This window comes from Prionailurus bengalensis, chromosome A2, assembly GCF_016509475.1.
Source record: "Prionailurus bengalensis isolate Pbe53 chromosome A2, Fcat_Pben_1.1_paternal_pri, whole genome shotgun sequence".
NCBI classification, from domain to species: Eukaryota; Metazoa; Chordata; class Mammalia; order Carnivora; family Felidae; genus Prionailurus; species Prionailurus bengalensis.
The window spans coordinates 78,530,833-78,553,088 of record NC_057348.1 but is presented as its reverse complement, the minus strand read 5'-3'; the positions used below and the strand labels follow the sequence as shown (position 1 = coordinate 78,553,088).

The 22,256-nt window shown below is 41.9% G+C and overlaps 1 pseudogene; it reads left to right on the top strand.

The window, feature by feature from the left end:
- Nucleotides 1–7,310: 7,310 nt before the first annotated feature.
- LOC122488218 lies at nucleotides 7,311–8,279 on the top strand (annotated as a pseudogene).
- Nucleotides 8,280–22,256: the final 13,977 nt, after the last annotated feature.

Sequence of the window (22,256 nt, the reverse complement as noted above, 5' to 3'; positions counted from 1 at the left end):
TCTCAAAAAGTAATTTTTAGGGGCGCCTGGGTGGCTCAGTCGGTTGAGCGAACGACTTCAACTCAGGTCATGATCTCGCAATCTGTGAGTTCAAGCCCCGCGTTGGGCCCTGTGCTGACAGATCAGAGCCTAGAGCCTGTTTCAGATTCTATGTCTCCCTCTCTCTCTGCCCCTTTCCCGCTCATGCTCTGTTTCTCTCACTCTCAAAAATGAATAAATGTTAAAAAAATTGTTTTAAAAAGTAATTTTTAATTTCTGGATGAAATTATGTAATGTATAGAATTTGCTTAAAACTTATCTAGTGATGGGCATGAGGAAAAGCAGACATATGGATAAAATCAACTTGACCAAGAGTGGTTAAGACTGTTGAAGCTTGAAGCTACCTAGGAGTAACAACCACCACAACAATAACCACCACAACTTCTGTATATGTCTAAAATTTAAAATTTCTCATCTTCTTAGCCCACTTAAAGAAGTCATCCTGAAAATTATAAATACTCGGGGCGCCTGGGTGGCTCAGTCGGTTGAGTGTCCGGCTTTGGCTCAGGTCATGATCTCACAGTTTGTGGGTTCAAGCCCCGCATTGGACTCTGTGCTGACAGCTAAGAGCCTGGAGCCTGCTTCTGCTTCTGTGTCTCCCTCTCTCTCTGCCCCTAACCCACTCGCATTCTGTCTCTGTCTCTCTCAAAAATAAATAAAAGTTAAAAAAAAATTTTTTTAAAGAAAATTATAAATACTCCACCTGAGGGTTATACAGTAAGAGATGATCAGATATTAAGACTTAAAGAGGCATTATATGCTCAAATTAAGCTGCATTGCTACAACTAGGCTGGAGGCTATGGATGTGAGCTTTGTTGGAAGGAAAAAATGGATGAGGCAGATGTTGTACGTGGCAGCCCAATGACCATATCCAGCTATCGTTTTGTTGGTTCACAAAGAGCGTAGTGAAACATGGTTAAAATAATTTCACTACCTGCATTACCTATATTAAAAGATTTTATGTAAATGAATGCAGATTTTCCTATATTTTATTTTAGAGAGAGGGCACAAGTGAGCAAGTGGCAGAGAGAGAGACAGAGAGAGAGAAATGGGGCTCACCTGAAGCTGGGCTCAAACTCCCTGATGCGGGGCTCCAACTCACGAACCCTTTGACCATGACCTGAGCCCAAGTCAGATGCTTAACCGACTGAGCCACCCAGGCACCCTAGATTTTCATATTCTATTAAATGCATGAGATCTGTCCAAACTGGATCTTCATTCCCACAAGCAACATACATTCTCTGCTTTGCCAGAATCCTCACCAAGCCTGCTTCCCATTCGTTATAGATAGCAGACATTCGTTATAGATAGCAGAGCCAGACTGCTCTGGGTTTGAATACTGGCTCCACTACTTTGTGCTCTTGGACAGTAATTTATTCTCCCTGTGCCACTATTTCCTCAAGTTAAATGGGGATTATAATAGTATCTTTATCAGTGGGTTATTGAGAGGAATAAATGAGTCAAAATATATCAAGTGCTTAGAATAGTGCTGGGCACATAGTAAGAGCAAATAAGCATTTGTCATCAACACTGTCATCATTATCATTTTCTTAGCTCTATAAGCATTTGAGTTTACCATCCCCGGCTCCAATACTCAAACTTTAACATATATTAGAAACACATGGGGTTTGGCTTTAAATGCAACTTATCAGGGGTGCCTGTCTGGCTCCATCAGTAGAGCATGTGATCCTTGATCTCAAGGTCATAAGTTCAAAACCCACATTAGGCATGGAGCCTCATTAATTAAAAAATGATAATAATAAATACAACTTATCAGATTCCAACCCAATCTTGTTTACTACATTCAATTTGGAGACCAAGGGATGTGCATTTTAACAAGCAGCCAGATGATCAAATGTTTTTTTGATATTGTACCCCATCAGTAAACATTTCAAGAAAGCACCCTCAATATGACATTTACTTATTTTTATGAATTACTACATCAGTCACAAAACCAACATATTACCTGCATTATAAAATTGTACAAAAACATTTTAGAAAGACAAAATAAAGGTAACTAAAAATAATTCTATAATTTACAAAATCAAGACTTTTTGTTCTTACTAAAAATGTTGCCAATACTAACTTTGTAGTGAGAGCAAAATGACTAATTATGGTCCTTTCAAATTTTTTAAATCTTGGTTTGACACTTTGTGAGATAGCAATTCACAGAAACACTTCTAAGTTCAGTTTATTTTTGTACTTGATCTTAATGGCTATCAAAGCAAAGACGATATTTCATAAAGGTTTGATATATAATAAACACTTAGGGCAAAGTTTATCAATAATGATAAGTGCCTGAGTGGCTTAGTCAGTTCAGCATCTTACTTGGGCTCAGGTCATGATCTTGTGGTTTGTGGGTTAGAGACCCATGCTGGGCTCACTGCTGTCAGCATGGAACCTGCTTGGGATCCTCTGTCCCCCTCTTTCTCTGCCCCTCCCCCACTTGCACAAACACACACACACACACACTCTCTCTCTCTCTCTCTCTCTCTCTCTCTCAAAAATAAATATTAAAAAAATGTTAAGGGATAGAAAATAATGATAAGAATAAAAATTTTTGTTTCAAGTAGTCCTCATAATTTTTTTTTCTTTTCTTTCTTTCTTTCTTTCTTTCTTTCTTTCTTTCTTTCTTTCTTTCTTTCTTTTTTTTTTTTTTTAATTGGCTTTATGCCCAATGCAGATCCCAAGGCAGGGCTTGAATTCATGACCCTGAGATCAAGACCTGAGCTGAGATCAAGAGTTGGGGGTGCCTGGGTGGCTCAGTTGGTTAAGTGTCTGACTTCAGTCTGGTGATGATCTCACAGTTCATGGGTTCAAACCCCACATCGGGCTCTGTGCTGACAGCTTGGAGCCTGGAGCCTGCATTGGATTCTGTGTCTCCCTCTCTTTCTGACCCTCCCCTGCTCACGCTCTGTCTCTCTCTCTCAGAAAATAAATAAACATTAAAAAAGTGAAAAAAAATTATAGACCTCAAAGACATGTTTTTCTTTTTTTTAATTTTTTAAAGTTTATTTTGAGAGACAGAGCGAACAGGGGAAGGGAAGAGAGAAGAGAGAGAGAATCCCAAGCAGGCCCTGCGCCATCAGTGCTCAGCCCGACACGGGGCCGAACTCACCAACCATGAGATCATGACCTGAGCCGAAATCAAGAGTCAGATGCTTAACTGACAGAGTCACCCAGGTGCCCCTCAAAGAGATGTTTTTCGATGTGGTTATGTATCTGTTGATATTTATCATATTGGAAATTAAAACAGAAAAAATTTAAAAAACAAGAATCCCTAAGCGCACTATTCCATTTGCAGCAGAATGATGATGGCATCCATGTCACGGAGCCTATAGAAAACCCCACTGCATACTTAGGAGAGTTTGAGAGTGGAAAAAGGCACAAACGTCTTAGTGCTATGTATTTGGGGCTCACAGAACTCCTGTGGGTCCCCAGACCTCACTTTGAGAATCAATGCTCTAGGGAACTTTTTTTTTTAATTTTTTTTTTAACATTTATTTATTTTTGAGACAGAGAGAGACAGAGCATGAACGGGGGAGGGTCAGAGAGAGGGAGACACAGAATCTGAAACAGGCTCCAGGCTCCGAGCTGTCAGCACAGAGCCCGACGTGGGGCTCGAACTCACGGACCGCGAGATCATGACCTGAGCCGAAGTCGGCCGCTCAACCGACTGAGCCACCCAGGCGCCCCGGGAACTTTTTTTTTTTTAAGTAGGCTCCACGCCCAACGTGGGGCTTGATGTTACCACTCAGAGATCAAGTGTTGCATATTCCACGGACTGAGCCATCCAGGCACCCCTCCAGGGGAATCTTTTTAAAGCCATAGGTTAATTTTGTGAGGGTTGGTTTCATTAAACTAGATAATACAACCTACAAATCTAGTAACTAGGCTTGGGTAATCTGCAAATGGCCCCGTATTCTGGAGTGTGATGATGCCTCCATGTCAGGAACCCCCAGTCTTTCCTCAGAATAACATATTTGATATTGAGTGACTGATATATGAATGACAGGGTACTAGAGTGAAAAATCCACATACTAAATACTGATTGAGCTTAATTTCACATTTGCACAAAAATAAACACAAATGCAAGGTATAATACTTATTCCAACATTCCAAGTAGTCTACACCCCACTTTAGACCAGTCGGTGTAGTTATGCGGGGTATTGCCTAAAGAGAAGAGCTGAGGAGAGGACCCTAGTATAGGTTGAACTGTGTCCGCTAAAAAGGGATTTTGAAGTTTTAACACACCCACTCTTCACCACCATCCCTGTGAATGTAACCTTATTTAGAAATAGTCTTTGGAGATGTCATCAAGTTAAAAGGAGGTCACACTGGATTAGGGTGGGTCCTAATCCAATGACTGGTGACCTTGTAAGAATAGGGAAATTTGGATACAAAGATACAGAAGACACAGAGACAGAGGGGAGAAGGCCACGTGACCTCAGAGGCAGAGACTGAAGTAGTACATCTACAAGGCAAGGAATGCTGAGAGCATGGGCAGCTACCAAAAGCTAGGAAGAAACCAGGAAGCGTTCTTCCCTAGACCTGCACAGGGAGTATGGCCCTACCGAGGCCTGGATTTCAGACTTCCAGCTTCCAGCCATGAGGAGAGAAGACATTTCTGGATTTCTGTTTTGTTTTAAGTAATCTCTACACCCAATGAGGGGCTTGAACTCATGACCCCGAGGTCAAAAGTCACATGCTCTTCTGACTGAGCCAACCAGTTGCCCCAACATTTCTGTTACTTTAAGCCAGTTTGTTATAGCAACCCTAGGGAACTAATGAAGGGGCCCATGTTTGGAGAGGCTTTTTGGGTCTTTGAGAAAAAGGTCTGAGGGCAGGGCTGGGAAAACAAATTCTAGCTGCTGTTCTGCAGTTCTATCTTTCGATAATGTACTAGCATTTCTCCTAACTCTATCACATTCTGAGCTATTAATGATCTATTCTTTATCCTATTTATTATCTATTTGCTGAGTAGATATTTCCTTTCTTTATCCTACTTCTATTTGTCAGCGCTTTGACAATCAAAGCAAAAATCTATTTAAAAAAATTTTTTTTAACGTTCATTCATTCTTTAAATTTTTTTTTTTTTTTTTTTTTTTTTTTTTTTTTTTTTGAGACAGGGAGAGACACAGCATGAATGGGGGAGGGTCAGAGAGAGGGAGACACAGAATCTGAAACAGGCTCCAGGCTCTGAGCTGTCAGCACAGAGCCCGACGCGGGGCTCGAACTCACGGACCGCGAGATCGTGACCTGGCTGAAGTCGGACGCTTAACCGACTGAGCCACCCAGGCGCCCCACGTTCATTCATTCTTGAGACAGAGAGAGACAGAGCATGAGCGGGGGAGGGGCAGAGAGAGAGCGAGACATGGAATTAGAAGCAGGCTCCAGGCTCCAAGCTGTCAGCACAGAGCCCGATTCGGGGCTCGAACCCACGGACCACGAGACCATGACCTGAGCCGAAGTCGGACGCTCAACCAACTGAGCCACCCAGGTGCGCCCCCTTTTTTTTTTAAATAGGCTCCACACCCAATGTGGGGCTTGAGCTCATGACCCTGAGATCAAGAGTCATGTGCTCTACCAACTGAGCCAGCCAGATGCCCCAAAAGTCTATTTTTTGTTGTGTATTTCAATATGTTGGTTTGACTCTACAACTGGGAGGCCTCAGTAAATATTTGTTTACTAATGTAAGAGATAGGAAAGGTCTTCTAAAGGTTATGTGTTGGGGGAGCCTGGGTGGCGCAGTCGGTTGAGCGTCCGACTTCAGCCAGGTCACGATCTCGTGGTCCGTGAGTTCGAGCCCCGCGTCAGGCTCTGGGCTGATGGCTCAGAGCCTGGAGCCTGTTTCCGATTCTGTGTCTCCCTCTCTCTCTGCCCCTCCCCCGTTCATGCTCTGTCTCTCTCTGTCCCAAAAATAAATAAACGTTGAAAAAAAAATTTTTTTTAAATAAAGGTTATGTGTTGTAGAGAGATTGAAATTTCTGCAACTTAGAATTCACTTATAAGAAGTTCTCTTTTACACTGAATATGTGTTATTTAATGGTTTTTTACCTATAAATTTGAGTAGAAGCACTCTGTAGCTGATAATAACTTGTACCTATTCCTTTTTTTTTTTTTTTTTTGCTTAGGGTATTTCAGAATCGCTGATGTGTTTAGATGACTTTGTTGTTTATATCTATCTAAGTGTCATTTTTTTTAATGGCATAAAACATTTAAACACATTTCGTCAATATGACGCCAAAAATACAGACTTGTCCTTTTCCCCTACTTTCACGTGTAAGATTTGAAGACATTGTTTAACATGTCCACCAAAGTATTATTTAATTATCTAGGACCTAGGGGTCAGCAAACTTTTTCTGGAAAAAAAAAAGAATCAGTCAATTATTCAGGTTTTTGGATTTTACAATCCTTGAAAAACATAAAGGCCATTCTTAACTCATGGGCTGTGCCAAAACATCCACTGGCTACATTTGGCCTGCTGAGGACAGTTTGCTGATTCTAGAAGTCCCTTTGTTTGTTTCACTTGTTTGTTTCACTATTCACCATTGATTAAAAGTCTAGATCTTATGAATTCACATGTTAAGATGTATTTTTCTCCAGTAAGGATAATATTAATCTGTCTGATAGAAATATAACATCAAAGGTTATGGGAAAAGAAGTTTATGGTTTATTATCAAAAGATATTAACTAACCAGTTTTGTATCTAACAGAGCAATTCCTTTTTTTTTTAAAGTTAAACTTTAGGGGCACCTGGGTGGCTCAGTTGGTTAAGTGTCCGACTCTTGATTTCGGCTCAAGTCATGATCTCCCAGTTTGTGAGTTTGAGTCCCAAGTTGAGCTCTGCACTGGTGGCGTGTGGACTGCTTGGGATTCTTTCTCTCTCTCCCTCTCTCTCTGCCCTTCCCCTTCTAGTGGACGCATGTGCTCTCTCTCAAAACAAGTGAATAAACCTAAAAATAAATATATAAAAATTTAAAATTCAAGATTTTTGTAGATTTACTTTCAGTTGTAAGAGATAATACAGAGAGATGCTGTGTACTCTCTACCCAGTTTCCACAACAGGAACATCTTGCAGGACTATAGTACAGTATATAGTCAGGATACTGATGAATAGAGTCAAGACACAGAGCATTTCCATCACCTCAAGGATCCCTCATGTAGCCATTTTTTTTAAGTTTATTTATTTTGAGAGAGAGAGAGAGAGAGAGAGAGAGAGGAGAGGGAGAGAGGAGAGAGGGAATCCCAAACAGGCTCCGCACTGTCAGTGAGGAGCCCAATGTAGGGCTCGATACCAGGAACCTTGAGATCATGACCTGAGCCAGAATCAAGACTTGGATGCTTGCTTTTCCATGCTACCCAGGGAGGGGTCCATACGGCACTGTCCTGTGTTCCTGTCATAACTTAAAGGGAAATTTTCACGATATCCCGAGCCCTTGATGTCCTACAAATGCAAGGAGGAGGATGTCCTTAAATTCCCCGCAGCAGGAACCCACCTAGGTGGCATCAACCTTGACTTCCAAATGGAACAGTTCATATACAAGAGGAAAATTCGTGGCAGCTACATGATAAATCTGAAGAGAACCTGGGAGAAGCTTCTGCTGGCAGCTCGTGCCATTGCTGCCATTGAAACCCCAGCTGATGTCAGTGTCACATCATCCAGGAGTACTGGCCAGTGAGCTGTGCTGAGGTTTGCTGCTGCGGCTGCTACTGCTGCTGCTGGAGCCACTCCTATTGTTGGCCACTTCACTTCTGGAACCTTCTTCACTAACCCAGATCCAGGCAGCCTTCTGGGAGCCGAGACTTCTGGTGGTAACCGATCCCAGGGCTGACCGCCAGCCTCTCACGGAGGCGTCTTCCGTTCACCTGCGTCCCATCGCTCTGTGTCACAGACTCGCCTCTGCCCTCTGTGGGCGCTGCCAGCCGTTGCAACAACGGGGGAGCTCGCTCGGTGGGTCCAACGTGGCTGCTGGCCCGGGACGTTCTGCGCACGCGCGCGCGCAGCTCCTTTTCCGTGAACACCCACGGGAGGTCCTGCCCGATCTCTGCTTCTACAGAGATCCTGAAACATCGAAGAGGAAGAGCAGGCCACTGCTGAAAAGGCCGTGACCAAGGAGGAATTTCAGGGTGAATGGACTGCTCCCGCTCCTGAGTTCACAGCTACTCAACCCCAAGTCGCAGACTGGTCTGCAGGCGTGCGGGGCCCTCGGGGCCCAATTCAGCAGTTCCCCCACTGAAGACAGGATGTACACAACTCACTGATGAGTTGAAAAAAACCTTCTCCGTGTGTTCCTTCTCTATTTGTCTGAGTCATCTACATGCCATCAGTAAGTATATGTGTTGTCAAAGTACATTGTTATGTACAATGTTACATTAGTTTCAGGTGTACAACATAGTGATTCAGCAAGGATATTCTGCTGTGCTCACCACAAGTGTGGCTGCCGTCTGTCACCACACAACACTACGACAGCACCACTGACTATTTCCCTAGGCTGTATCTTTCATCCCCATGACTTACTCAGTCCATAACTAAGCCTGTGCCTCCCACTCCCTTGCACCCCTTTTGCCCTCCTCCTTCCCCTAGTCCCCTCCGGGAACCACCAGTTTGTCTCTGTATTTATGGGTCTGTTTCTGCATGAGTCACATTTTAAACTTTTTGCAAATAATACTTTGATATAATTACTTATCCCATGCTTGCCCCCTAAAGAGAGTTTCCAGTTGGCTCAGTTTTTTTTTTTTTTTTTTTTTTTTTTTTTTTTTTTTTTTTTTAATTTAGAAAACTTGTATCTAGTCAGAAAAGCTCAGGTCACCTTTTCTCTCCTCCAGCCAGAATAAAAATATAATTTACTTTGAGTTTCAAAGTAATGAAACCTTCAGTGACAGGTTATTTCTGTGACATTTGGGGGTGAGTTAAGAAGAAAGAAATTTTAAAATAGCATTCTTATCCTATGCCACTGGCTCACTTTTCATTTTTTAAGCAATGATTCCAACAGCATATCAGTATAGGGATTTATGATTAATTGGTCAAAAAACCCCATGTGTCTTTCAGACTTCAATTTTTTGCTTCTAGTGAGAAGCAGATAGTACATGATAGAGATTATTACTTAATAGAAAAGGTATGTTTTCTCAGATGAGAAGATTAGAGGCCACTTAGTCTACTCCACTGTTTCAGAGCATGACTAAAATAAAAATTTTTTTTTTCAATTTTAAGTAGGCTTCACACCCTGCATGGAACCCAACGTGGGGCTCGAACTCACGACCCTGAGATCATGACCTGAGCTGAGATCAAGAGTCAGACCTGGGTGGTTCAGCTAGTTGAATGTCTGATTCTCAACCTCAGCTCAGGTCGTGATCCCTGGGTCATAGGATCGAGCCCCACATTGGGCTCCATGCTGACCATGGAGCCTGCTTAAGATTCTCTCTCTCCCTCAGCCCCTGCTGCACTTGTCCCCACGCTCTCTCTCTTCCTGCCCCGCTGAAAAGTCAGACACTTAACTGAGCCACCCAGGCTACCCTAAAATGATCATTTTATAAAAAACCCAACAACAACAAAAACTTATTTTGGGAAATCTCAAAAAACACATAAGTAGAAAGAATAGTATAACAAACCTCTATGTGACCATTTTAAATTCAATATTAGTAATATTTGGCTAAATTTATTTCATCCATACCCATAATTTCCTCCAATTCAGTAAATCCCAGACATATAATCTCATCTATAAATACTACAGTATGTACCTGTAAGAGATAAGACACATTGTATTTATTCATTTATTTATTTATTTTAAAATTTTATTTATTTATTTTGAGAGAGAGAGAGAGATAGAAATGAGAGAGAGCAGAGAATCCCAAGCAGGCTCCACATAGTCAGCACAGAGCCCTATGTGGAGCTTGAACTCACGAACCATGAGATCATGACCTGAGCCAAGGTCAAGAGTCAGATGGTTAACCCACTGAGCCACCCTGGTGCCCCAATTTGATAACTTTTGACATATTATTTGCCTGAGAAATTATCACCACAATCAAGATGAATATAGCCATCATCCCAGGTTTCCTCATGCCCCTTGGTAATCTCTCCATTCCCAATGTACCCGCATACTCCCATCCCTAAGTAACCACTGATCTACTTAGCATAGATTAGTTTGCATTTTCTAACATTTCTTAAAAATGGAACCACACAGGGGTGCCTGGGTGACTCAGCTGCTTAAATGTCCCACTTTGATTCAAGTCATGATCTCGAAGTTCATGAGTTTGAACCCACGATGGGCTCTGTGCTGACAGCTCAGAACCTGAAGCCTGTTTCAGATTCTGTGTCTCCCTCTCTCTGCCCCTCTCCCACTGGTGCTCTCGCTCTCTCTCTCAAAAATAAATAAACATTACAAAAACCTGTTTTTAAATGCTAAGGGGCCAGTACTGTCCCTTTCAGAATCCAAGTATAGAGGAAAGAACACTGCATTAGGAGTCAGAGATGAGGAGGTGCTCATTCTGGCCCAAGTGGGTTTGCTGCTCTGGGCCCCATTTTCCTCATCTGAAAAATGGCCCACATGCACGATCTCGAAGACCTGTTTGATGATTCCTTGTAGGCTGATAGCATCCTTCTTACTGCTAGTTGAAAAAGGCTATTTGCTAACAGCTGTACAGCCATGTCCCCCTCTGCTGGCTGATTAACATGTCATAAATGTCAATAAAAGATTTGGACCTTTCCAGTGTATCAAGTTTTTAAAAAAAATTTTTTTTAAGTGTTTATTTATTTTGAGAGAGAGAGCATGGGGGAAGGGCAGAGAAGGAGACAGAAGATCCGATAACAGCAAGCCCAATGTGGGGCTTGAACTCATGAACCGTGAGATCATGACCCAGGCCAAAGTCAGATGCCTAACTGACTGAGCGACCTAGATGCCTCTCTCTCTCTCTTTTTGAAAAATGTTCTAAAGTTTTTTTTTATGTAAGTAATCTTTACACCCAATGTGGGGCTCGAACTCACAACCCTGAGATCAAGAGTCACATGCTCCTCTGACTGAGCCAGCCAGGATGCCTTTTAGAATTTATAAACCACACACAAAATGTTGACCAATTACAAAAGCCTGTGTTTCAAATCTTGGTTACCATGTTCATTTCTCCAGGTCCCTTATTGGTATATCACAAGGAACTATCTGTGTTCTCATCATCTAAATTAAATTTAGAAAAGCAGGTCAGATTTCAAATGAAACTGACATAGTGTGTTGGTCAAGGACTTCTGGCTGGAATGATGTAGCTCATTCCCTCGGATCTCTCCAGTGGATCATTATCTCCCAACAGAGAATTTACTGTTGGAGTTAGAATTGTGAGAAATTTCAAGAAACATTCAATACAGCAAAGCCGTGAGAAATCTGTCACGTATACCTTAAATAATTAAAAAAAAATTTTTTTTTACATGTACTTATTGTTGAGAGACAGAGAGAGACAGAGCACAAGGGGAGGGGCAGAGAGAGAGAGAGACACAGAATCTGAAGCAGGCTCCAGGCTCCGAGCTATCAGCACAGACATTGAAGCAGGACTCAAACCCACGAACCATGAGATCATGACCTGAGCCGAAGTCAGATGCTTAACCGCCTGAGCCACCCAGGCGCCCCTTAAATAATTTTTAAATACTAAATATCACCTTAGCTTCAAACTTCCTATAATGATTTTCCTTCTTGAATTCATCTCATTACAATTATTATTGTTTGCATGTTTGTAAGTTACTTTAAGTGCTTTTGGTACCAAAACAGTTTCTATATTATTTTAAAGCTATTTTTAATTTTTTAATGTCTATTTATTTTTGAGGGAGGGGGAGGGGCAGAGAGAGAGAGAGAGAGAGAGAGAGAGAGAGAGGAGGGGAGACACAGAATCTGAAGCCGGATTCAGGCTCTCAGCTGTCAGCACAGAGCCTGGCAAGGGGCTCAGACTCATGAACCTCAAGATTCTGACCTGAGTGGAAATCAGGTGTGTAACTTATTGAGCCCCCCCATGTGCCCCTGAAGCTACTTTTAGAATATAGCTATGCAGGCAAAGTCAAAAGAACAGGCAGAAAGAACTAAAGTAGAACAGAAGGGGAGGAAATGAAAAAATGAAAGTGGCTCCTTCCTTATTCCCAGGTCCACATGCACAGACAATTTGTTTACAGTTTCTCGTTTTCATTCGTTAGTTCATTATCCTTCTGACATGAAATAAAATCCTTTCATGTTTTTTCCTGACTTATCAACTTTAGGCTATATTTTCCACATTCTGGTATATAAGTGATTTATATAACACTCTCATTTACTCGCAGTGGTTGCAGTTGGCTTTTATTCCTACTTCTCCTACTGGCTTGCCGTCTTTAAAAATATCATATAAAATCATCAACTTCTTAAATTAGAAATGTCACATTATATCTACTGATTTCTCTCTATGAATATGAGCAAATTAATGCATTTATTCTTTTAATCTCTTCGCAATTTTTGCTAGTTACACTATCGTACTTTGTCAAGATGAATATTTATATACTGTTTATCTACTTAAATATGAACTTGAATTTCCTCTTTGCTGTAGCAAACCATGTGTTTCTGCCTCAGGGCCTTTGTATTTGCTCTTCATGGCTCACTCCCTCACTTGGTTCAGATTTCAGCTCAGATCTCAGCCACCTCCCCAAAGATGTGTCTCCCCAGTTCTGAGAAAATAAGTGGTATGCAAAGAGTTGTGTCGTGTTCGCTGAATGTTCCCAGTGCCAGGAACAGTTCCTGGCTAATAGGTGCTCAATAAACATCTACTGAATGAATACATCCTAAAAGAGTAAGACCAAATAGTAGTGTCATAAAAGCTGTGAATGTGCAAATACTATTAAAGAATGAAATCGTGTATTGGAAACCTCCCCACTCCCCACCCCCCACCCCCAAAAAAAGGAAGGGGAGCCTGAGTGGCTCAATTGATTAGGCATCGGACTCTTGACTTTGGCTCAGGTCACAGTCTCTCAGTTGGTGAGTCGAGCTCTGAGCTCTGATAGCTCAGAGCCTGCTTGTGATTCTCTTTCCCTCCCTCTCTGCCCCTCCCCAGCTCATGCTTTCTCTCTCTCAAAATAAACAAACAAACAAAAAAGGAAAATGCAACCGTATGTCTTTGGCAATCAAAGGAGAATCTTGTGAATATTTGCCTTTCTATTTCTAATATTAACTGTGTTGTACTTTGGTCAATTTATGTTTATTTATTTAAGCAATCTCTACACCCAACATGGGGCTTGAACTCACAACTTCAAGATCAAGAGCCACATGCTCCTTAGAGTGAGCCAGCCTGGTGCCCCTCTGTTTCAGTTTCTAACTGCTAGGACCACATCATTTTCCTATTTTTGGATTGATTGGTTGATTATTACTATTTTTCAGTAATCTCTATACCCAATGTGGGTCTCAAACTCACATTCCTGAGATCAAGAGTCGCATGCTCTATGGACTAAGCCAGACAGGCGCTCCTTTTTTTTTTTTTTTAATGTTTGTTTATTTTTGAAAGAGAGAGAGAGAGAGAGTGAGCAGGAGAAGGACAGATTGAGAGGAGAGAGAATCCTAAGCTGTCAGCGCAAAGCCTGATGGGGGCTTGAATCCACAAACTGTGAGATCATGAGCTGAGCTGAATTCAAGAGGCAGACACTGAACTGACTGAGCCACCCAGGTGCACTCTTTTTTTTTTTTTTGCTGGAGAATATCTTCAAAAAGTTCCTCATGCAGGGTCTATCTTTACATGTGAAGGTATCTTATTTTGCCTTCACTCTTGATTGATGCCTCAGCTAGGTACAAAATTTTAGGTTCTAAGACTTTTATCCTCCATCTTTGAAGACATCACTCCAACATCCTCCAGCATTTGGTGAAGAGAAATCTGAAGTCAGTCTTATTTGGATATTCTGCAAGTGCCATGGCTTTTTACCCTGCTCTTGGGAAGATTTTTGGATTTCTGAAATCTCATCTGAATTTGTGGGCCTTTCCAATTAGTCCTGACACTTGGTGAGTGGCATTTTTCTATGATTTATTTCCCCACTCTGGTCTTTGTTCTCCGTCTTTACCTCGACATAGCCTCCAAGTGCTATCTTTTTGATTTCTGTTCTGAGAGGCTTCCTCTACTTTGTCCTCCCAATTACGCAGCCTTCCACGAGTCCCCTTTATCATTCTTCCAATCCATTACGTTACTTTGGCAATCACTCTTCCAGTTGTCCAGTCAATCTCCCTTCCCTGAAGACTGTTTGTTTGATTGATGCACTACCCTCTGAGTATGCTAAATAGGACAATTTTAAATTCTCTTCTGTTTCTAGAGTTATTTGTGTCTCCTGTGGGGTCCGTTATTCAGTTTGTTTCTCTTGGTCCTTCTCTTCCGTGCTGCTGCCACCTCTCTTCCTGTCTGGTGAACTCCCACATTCTCGGACCCACAGGTAGGAGCAAAGGCCTCCACTGGGTAGCCGAGGGTGCGGTGGGTGGGGTTCTTCAGTACTGATGTTCTCTGTTCTCCAGCCGGCCCCTCCTGAAGGGGAGACTGAGCTGCTTCTGAGTAAGTGGTACAGCCGGCCTTCCAGCATGCCTCACTGCAAGATGTGTGGGTGAGGAGCCAGCAGGCAGGCTGGGGAACCCCACAATCCCCAAATTAAAAAGGGCTGTACTTTAGATGGAACAGGTTGAGTGTGTTTTTCTCCTAGGCAGCACTGCCTTTCCCTGCTCCCCACCCACATCTACTGTGGGGCTCTGAAGTCAGTTCAGGCACTGCTCTCCTTCGCCCAGGCTTGGAACACTACACTGGGTGCCCTCCTTGGGCTACCTGCCCACTTGCTTTAGAGAACGGTTCACTGGCTTTATCCCAAGGGCAAAGGCACTGGGAGCAGAGCCTAGTGCTTTACAAAGTGCCCAACAAATATTTGTGTAACAGATAAGTGAAAGAAGCTGAGAGGGGAGGGAACCGACTGTCCCCGTAATTCCAAGCATGCTTCTTTAATGAATTACTCTAAATATGGCTTCCAGGCCCAGCCCTGCTCTTTGTATTCCTTGACCTCAAGCTTTCCAATTGCCAGGATTCCTTCATTACATGTGGTGTGTTGGGCTAAGTGCAATTTCCTCTTCTTTTTCTCTACCCATGTGATCCCACCTGTTCACTCTCCTATAATTTCTTAATTAAGTGAGAAAGAGTAAGATGGGTATGTTCAATCTGCCATATTAAACCAGAAATATATCCGAAAGTATAGCTACTAAACAAGTTGTAATTTTCCACATCCATTGAACCCTCACAGGATGGAAAGTGGAAAAAACTAGGAGAGCTTTTTCAATTTATTATATATTGATATTTTATTTGGAGATTAGGGAAATAATACAAGTTAAGGGAATACCTGCACAAAAATTAGTGGGAAATGAATTAAAAAGTTTTTGCCTAAAGGCACACCTGGGTGGCTCAGCCAGTTAAGTGTCTGACTTTGGCTCAGGTCATGATCTCACAGTCCGTGAGTTTGAGTCCCACGTTGGGCTCTGTGCTGACAGCTCAGAGCCTGGAGCCTGCTTTGGATTCTGTGTCTCCCTCTCTCTGTCTGCCCTTCCCCCACTCACACTCTGTCCCCTTTTCTCTCTCTCAAAAATAAACATTAAAAAAAAAGTTTTTGCCTCTGTTTTTAATAGAATTACAAAATATTTGTTTAAGTTTATTTTGAGAGAGAGACAGAAAGAGTGAGCCAGAGAGGGGCAGAGAGAAGGAGAGAGAATCCCAAACAGTCTCTCTGCTGTCAACATGGAGACTGATATGGGGCTTCAGCTCATGAACCATGAGACCATGAGCTGAGATCAAGTTGGACTCTCAACCAACTGAGCCACCCAGGTGCCCCTAGAATTATAAAATTTTAACATAGCACCTACTTAATACATGTTTATACATAAAATTAGTGATAATAAATAATAGGAAATTTCAGGAATAAGTGAAATTTCAGGAAAAATACAGTTTTGTAAGTCGAGTATACACTTCATTTGAAATAAATTTAGCTTTTAAAGAAAAAGGAAGTGAAGTAAAGAATATTACATGGAGAAAGAAAGTTGCAGCATAGAGTATACACACATTCATGCACATTAGAAATGTGTATATGGGGCACCTGGGTGACTCAGTTGGTTAAGTATCCAACTTGGGCTCAGGTCATGATCTCAGTTCATGAATTTTTTTTTTTTTTAAATATTTATTTATTTATTTATTTATTTATTTTTGTAGTTCTATTTTTTTAAAAAAAAATTTAATGTTTTATTTTTGAGACAGAGAAAGACAGAGCATGAACGGGGGAGGGTCAGAGAGAGAGGGAGACACACAATCCAAAGCAGGCTCCAGGCTCCGAGCTGTCAGCACAGAGCCCGATGCAGGGCTCGAACTCACAGACCGTGAGATCATGACCTGAGCCGAAGTTGGGGGCTCAGCCGACTGAGCCACCCAGGCGCCCCTGTAGTTCTATTTTTTTTAATATAATTTAATGTCAAATTGGTTTCCATACAACACCCAGTGCTCATCCCTACAAGTGCCCTCCTCAATGCCCATTATTCACTTTCCTCTCTCCCCCACCCCCATCAGCCCTCAGTTTATTCTCAGTATTTAAGAGTCTATTATGGTTTGCCTCCCTCCCTCTCTGTAATCCAGCCCCCCTTATTTATTTATTTATTTATTTAAATGTTTATTTTTGGAAGAGAGATACAGACAGAGCATGAGCAGGGGAGGGGCCGACAGAGAGGAAGACAGAATATGAAGCAGTCTCCTGTCTGCACAGAGCCTGACGCGGGGCTCGAACTTACGAACCAGGAGATCATGACCTGAACCAAAGTCGGATGCTTGACTGACTGAGCCAGCCAGGCGCCCCATCTTGGTTCATGAATTTGAGTACCCATTCTGGTGAGCTGGAGCCCTGCTACTAGTGCTCTCTCGCTTGGGGGATTCTCTCCTCCCCCCCCCCCCCCGCCCCTCACTCACTTGTGCTCTTTCTCTCTCTCTCATAAAATAAAATAAAATAAAATAAAATAAAATAAAATAAAATAAAATAAAATAAAATAAAATAAAATAAAATATGTATATACGTGTGTGTGTGTGTGTCTATCTCTGTGCACACACCATACATTTAGATCTGGATATACCCACCTGTATAAACACAGAGGAAATAATTAGAAATAACAGCAAACTGTTAACAACAGTCATTGTAGGAGGTTTAGGATTAATACAGTGGTGACTGAGAAGCACTAGAATCATGACATTTATTCCAAGTAAGAGGGACTCTTTATATACAGTAATAATGTAATATGTTTAACTTGAAAAAATACATACGGGGGGGCCTCCAGTTTGTTCTGATATATAAAGAGTTTGGAAGTTGTCACTCATGTTCTTGTAAGAAAAAAACCTGAACAAAGTGAAAGTCAATGATTTGAATGAGTTTTCTTGGAGCCATCAGAGAATTAAGGCTGCAGGGCAAGTTGTCACCTCAGAATCTGGAGACAGGTAGGAAGTGTTAGGGGCTGGGTGTGGATTAGCAGGAAGCTCCTAGGGGCTGTGGTCTTAGAGAGGCCTCCACATTTCAGTAGATTTTACTTCCAGACACCCCACTAGGTTTTCATTATGAAGACCCACGCAGAAACACTGGGGTTTCTGGCAGGGGGAGGGGGGGAAAGAAACCATTTTGAAATCTGCCCAGAATGTTCCCCATAACAAAGGCCTCTTCAGCAGGTGATGTAGACTTTATCGGAGCCTTATCTGACTTTGGGGGAGGCAAATTACCCAAATCCAGCCCTCTCTAGCCTTCCTGTCTCACCTAAGGGGGAAGACTGCTGAGAGACACTAGTGAACATTACAGCCTCAGGACACTCCTACCGAAAGACTGAGGTTTAGTACAGCCTTCCAGAACACTTTCTCTCTCCCTTCCCAACAGGGCTACAGAATATTAACAGTGGATCACAGTTGAAAGAGCAGCAAAGGTGCAGATCCTGTTTAAGGGGGAGTTTCAGGGAATCACAGACACAACAGGAGAGACAAAAACAAGGACGTGAGAGGAAATGAAATCCCTTGACACCTACAGCTACAGCGAATGTGAACCACAGTCCAATTCCTAGCCAGATTAACATTAAACCGTATGCTGAACGCCTACTTATCTCAGTCCCTATTTCCCAATACATGATGTCTGGCTTTCAACAGAAATTTGTAAGGCACACTAAGTTTCAAAGCAAGAAAAAAACATAGTCTGAAGAGGCAAAGCAAACATCAGAACCAGATTCAGCTAAGATTCAGACTTTTGAGTTTTTTTAATTTTTTTAAATTTTTATTTATTTTTGAGAGAGACAGAGACAGAATGTGAGTGGGTTAGGGGCAGAGAGAGAGGGAGACACAGAAGCAGAAGCAGGCTCCAGGCTCTGAGCTGTCCATACAGAGCCCGACGCGGGGGTCGAACTCACGAGCTGTGAGATCATGACCTGAGCCGAAGTCGGACGCTCAACCGACTGAGCCACCCAGGCGCCCCCAGACTTTTGAGTTTAAAGTAACTAGGACTGGGGCACCTGGGTGGCTCCCTTGGTTAAACATCTGAATCTTGATTTTGGCTCATGGGTCATGAGATAGAGCTCTCCACACTGGGCTCTCTGTGTTGACAGCATGGAGCTTGCTTGGGATTCTCTGTCCCTCTCTCTGCCCCTCTCCAGCTCGTGCCCTCTCTCTCAAAAATAAGTAAAACATTAAAACAAAACAAAAAACAACCCCCCCCCCCACCACAGAACTGAATGAATGCTGTGATGGGCTCATTAACAGACTGGCCACAATCAAGGAAAGACTCAGTGAGCCAAAAGATGTGTTAATAGAAACTCCCCAAACTGAAATGCAGAGAAAAAATAATGAAAGGACAACAAAACAAAACAAAACAAAACCCCAGAACAGAATATCCAAGAAGTGCAGAACAATTTCAAAAAGTGCAACATATATGTAATTGGAATACCAGAAGAAAGCAACAACAGAGCAAAAGAAATAATTTGAAGTAATAACAGCCAAGAATTTTCCAAAATTAATGATACCAAATCACACATCTAGGGAATTCAGAGAAGGACACCAAGCTGGATAAATACCATAAAAACTACAACTAAGCATATAGTATTCAAATTGCAGGAAACTAAAGACAAAGAGAAAATCATCAAAGAAGTCAGAGGGGAAAATGTCTTACCTAGAAAGGAGTAAGGATAGGAATTATCTGGCCTTTTCATCAGAACCCGTGAAAGCAAGAAGAAAGTGGAGTGAAATGTTTTAAATATTGAGAGAAAAATCCACCAACTTAGAATTCTACATCCAGTGAAAACATCCCGCAAAAGTGAAGGAGGAATAAAGACTTTCTCAGACAAACAAAAACTGAGAGAATTCTTACCAGAAGACTTGTCTTTCAAGATGTATTAAAAGAAGTTACACAGGAAGAGGACAAATTATACAGGCAGAGAACTTTGGAGTACATAAAGAGAGCAATGCAGATGGAATAAATTAAAGTAAAATTAAGAAATTACATTTCTTCTTTTAAAAAATTTTTTTTTAAATGTTTTATTGATTTTTGAGACAGAGACAAGAGCATGAGCAGGGGAGGGGCAGAGAGAGAACGAGACACAGAATCCAAAGCAGGCTCCGGGCTCTGAGCTGTCAGCACAGAGCCCGACGCGGGGCTTGAACTCACAGACCGTGAGATCATGACCCAAGCCGAAGTCGGACGCTCAATCTGACTGAGCCACCCAGGTGCCCCCATTTCTTCTTTTTTTTTTAAGTATATATATTTTGAGAGACAGAGACAGAGAGAGGAGAAAACGAGTGAGGGAGGGGCAGAAAGTGAGGGAGAGAGAGAATCCCAAGCAGGCTCCATGATGTTAACACAGAGACCAATATGGGGCTCAAACTTACAAACTGCTACGTCATGACATTAGCAGAGAGCAATGCTTAACTGGAGTCAGATGCTTAACTGACTGAGCCACTCAGATGTCCCACTATTTTTTTTTTAAGATTTTTTATTTGTAAGTAATATCTACACCCAATGTGGGGCTCAAACTCACAATATCAAGATCAAGAGTTGCATGCTCCACTGATTAAGCTAGCCAGGCACCCCTACATTTTTTATTCTTAATCAAGCGAATAGATAACTCTGTCCAAAATAATAATAGTAACAGCGAATTGGGTGATTATAGCATATGGAAAAGTGAAATGAATAAAAGCAATGTTATAAGGCACAGTACAAAGGAATTGGAGAAACTATTATATGGCACCTGTACTATCCACAAAGTACCTGTACTTTAAATCAGTATATTGAATCAATATGGTAGTGTTGAGAGTGGATCATATTACTTATAAATGTATAAATTTTAGGATAGTCACTAAAATTTTTTGAAAAGTAATAAATTGATACACTGAGAAGTGAGAAAATGGAATCATATACAATGCTCACTTAAAATCAGAGGAAGTAAAGAGGGGAGGAAAAAAAAGTACAAAGAATTAGTACAACAAACAGAAAACAGATATTAATCCTATTATATTAGCTATCAATTTAAGTGTGAGTGATCCAAATACCAATTAAACACCAGATATTGTCAAAGTGGATCAAAAAAACCCAAGACCCAAGTATACGTTGTCTACAAGAAGTGCACTTTAGGGGCGCCTGGGTGGCTCAGTCCATTAAGCATCCGACTCTTGATTTTGGCTCAGATCACGCTCTCACGGTTCGAGAGATCAAGTCCCTTGTTGAGCTCTGTGCTGACAGCACAGAGCCTGCTTGGGATTTTTTCTCTCTCACTCTCTTTCTGTTCCTCCCCTGCTCACAGTTTCTTGCTTTAACATTTTATTTTGCCGTTAATATTTTATTGGACCATAAATGGATATTCTCTGGTTATTAATTTTTTTTTTCATTTTTTTAAACTAAGCTGTATGCCCACTGTGGGGCTTGAACTCATGACCCCAAGATCAAGAACTGCATGCTCTAGCCACTAAGCCAGCCAGGAGCCCCTCTCTGGTTTTAGAAGTATAGCTGGTCAGTCTAATTAATGTCTATTTAATTTTTAAACTTGAGTGTTATTGACAATGTTACGTTCGTTTCAGGTATACAACACAGTGGTTCCACTTCTCTGTATGTTATGCTACGCCCACAAGTGTTAGCTACCCTGTGTCACTATACAACACTATTGCAACATCAGTTATGTCTTTATCTGTCTTTGCTGAGCCTAAAATTAGGAAATTACAGGTCTCAGAACAAATATATCATTCATGTCTTAAGTGTTACGAACTCCTCAAAGTTTTGTGAAAAACAACTCTCTCCACTATCTTGACTATCCACTTAACAAAGCTCCCACTTTGTGATTTATTTTCCACAGTTTCATTATACTGCTGGGTTTTTCCCTTTCCCACCATACTTTTGGACTGTTTTTCTCTTAAAAAAATTCTTTTTAATGTTTATTTATTTTTGACAGAGAGACAGAACACGAGCAGGGGAGGGGCAGAGAGAGAGGGAGACACAGAATCCCAAGCAGGCTCCAGGCCCCGAGCTGTCAGTATAGAGCCCAACGTGGGGCTCGAACCCACGAGTCATGAGATCACGACCTGAGCTGAAGTTGGAGGCTTAACCAACTGAGCCAGCCCAGGCACCCCCGGAATGTTCTTCTCTTGACACTAATTGGTATATGCACACGAACTACTGGACACACGGACTCAGGAGCTCCTTCAAGGCAAGGTCTACTTAAAGACAGCAACACAGTGCTCATTTTTTTTTTTTTTAAGTTTAGGTATTTTGAGAGACAGAGAGAGGGTGAGCAGGACAGAGAGGGAGGGGGAGTCACAGAATCCCAAGCAGACTCCACACTCAGAGTGGAGCCCAATGCGGGACTTGATCTTACCAGCAGGAGATCATGACCTGAGCTGAAATCAAGAGTGGGCCACTTAACCAACGGAGCCACCGAGGCACCGCAACGCAGTGCTTTTCATATACTAGGGATGCGATAAACATTTGTGGAATGGATGCAGCATGTTTTTCCTACATAATAGCTAATTAGAGACATCAATAACCTGGGCACAAGCAATAAGCGTGGGGGATGGGCAAAAGGGAAGAGGATTAAAAGGTACAAAATTCTAGTTATAAAATAAGTAAGACATGGGGATACAATGAACAGCATAGGGAAGCTATGTAACAACTTTGTATGGTGACAGATGGGAGCTAGACTTATCAATGTGATCACTTTGTAATATAT